This window comes from Mustela nigripes, chromosome 1 (genome assembly GCF_022355385.1).
Source record: "Mustela nigripes isolate SB6536 chromosome 1, MUSNIG.SB6536, whole genome shotgun sequence".
NCBI classification, from domain to species: domain Eukaryota; kingdom Metazoa; phylum Chordata; class Mammalia; order Carnivora; family Mustelidae; genus Mustela; species Mustela nigripes.
Window position 1 is genome coordinate 237657637 of NC_081557.1, and position 1517 is coordinate 237659153.

At 40.7% G+C, this 1517-nt stretch overlaps 1 non-coding gene across 1 annotated transcript; it reads left to right on the top strand.

Annotated features, from left to right (window-relative positions):
• The first annotated feature begins 287 nt into the window (after window positions 1-287).
• LOC132009487 (U6 spliceosomal RNA) lies at window positions 288-395 on the top strand. Its single transcript, XR_009401959.1, has one exon. It is a non-coding gene; the product is annotated as a U6 spliceosomal RNA (small nuclear RNA).
• Window positions 396-1517: the final 1122 nt, after the last annotated feature.

Consider the following 1517-nt stretch of genomic DNA (forward strand, 5'->3'; position numbering starts at 1 on the left):
AACTGTTGCAGGATTTTATCACTTGCCTGACCTCACCAGGAGCTGGTTAGTGGATGCGAAACAGTGTAAAATACCCCTGAGCTTCAAAGTTCCCCCCTTGCCTCTGCCCCACACAGTGCAGAACCAAGAACCCACTTGGGATGGGGGTAAGCTTTCTCCTTCTGCAGACTACAGATGGAATGCTTAAGTGCTCCTGTGTGACTGCAGAAAATTTTAAAGTTTATTTTATTTTCTTGTAATTTTTTCAATTCCTCCTATATTTTTTATTAATATTTTCCAGCTTCATTGTGCTCACTTCAGCAGCGCATATACTGAAATTGGACTGATAAGGAGAAGGTTAGCCTGGCCCCTGTTCAAGGTTCACATGCAAACATTTTCTGGCTTTATTGAAGTTTAATTTGCATACCATAAAATCCATCCGTTGTAAGCATATAATTCAAAGCTTCCTGGTAAATTTATGAGCTTGTGCAACCATCACGATAATCCAGGTTTGGAACTTCTCTTTTATCTTAAAACATTCCTTTGTGCTCACTTACATCAGTCTCCACTGCCTTCTCCAGGCCCCAGGCAACCCCTGCTATGCCTTCTCTATCTATAAATTTGCCTTTTCTGGACAGTTCACATAAATAGAATCGTGCCCTATGTAGCCTTTTCCATTTGGCTTGTTTAACTTAGCATCATGTTTTTAAGGTTCATCTACGTTGTAGGACTTGTCCATATTTCATTCCTTTTTAATGGCTGAATAATATTCCATGGCATGGGTATACCATATTTTGTTTATTTGGCCATCGGCTAAGTAGTTGGGTTGTTTCCACATTTTAACTATGGTGAGTAATACTACTATGGACCTTTGTGGACATGTCTTTGTGTGTTGTGTGGACATATATATATATATATTTTTATTTCTCTTGGGTAAATTTCTTGGAGTAGAAATGTAGGTTTGTTTTCTCAAGTTTTAATGCAGTGCTTGAACCTCTACTTTTAATCTTTATTCTTGAATAAAAGATTCATGGGAAATGTGTGGGAGAGTAAATGTGTAACCTGTTTTAATAGGCTTTCTTAATGCCTGGCAGATTTTACGAAAGTGTCATCTGTCTTGAAGTAACATAATCACACAGAGCGGCAGTCATGATGGTTTGTGTTCTTCTGAAATTTATACATTGAAGCCCACACTCCCAAGGACCCCAGAATGGAACTGCATTTGGAGCTAGGACCTTTAGAGAGGTGATTAAGATTAAATGAGGTCATCAAGGTAGGGTCCTAATCCAATAGGACTGATGTCCTTCTAAGAAGAGGAAGAGCCCCCAGGTGAGCCTGAACATAGAGCAAAGACCAAGTGAGGATACCATGAGAATGGGGCCATCTGTGAGACAAAGAGAGAGGCCCCAGACAAACCAACCCTGCCCCCACCTTGATCTTGGACTCCCAGCCCCCAGAATGGTGAGAAAATAAATTTCTGTTGTTGAAGCCCCTTGCCCCACCCAGTCTGTGGTACTTGGTTATAGCAGCCACAAACT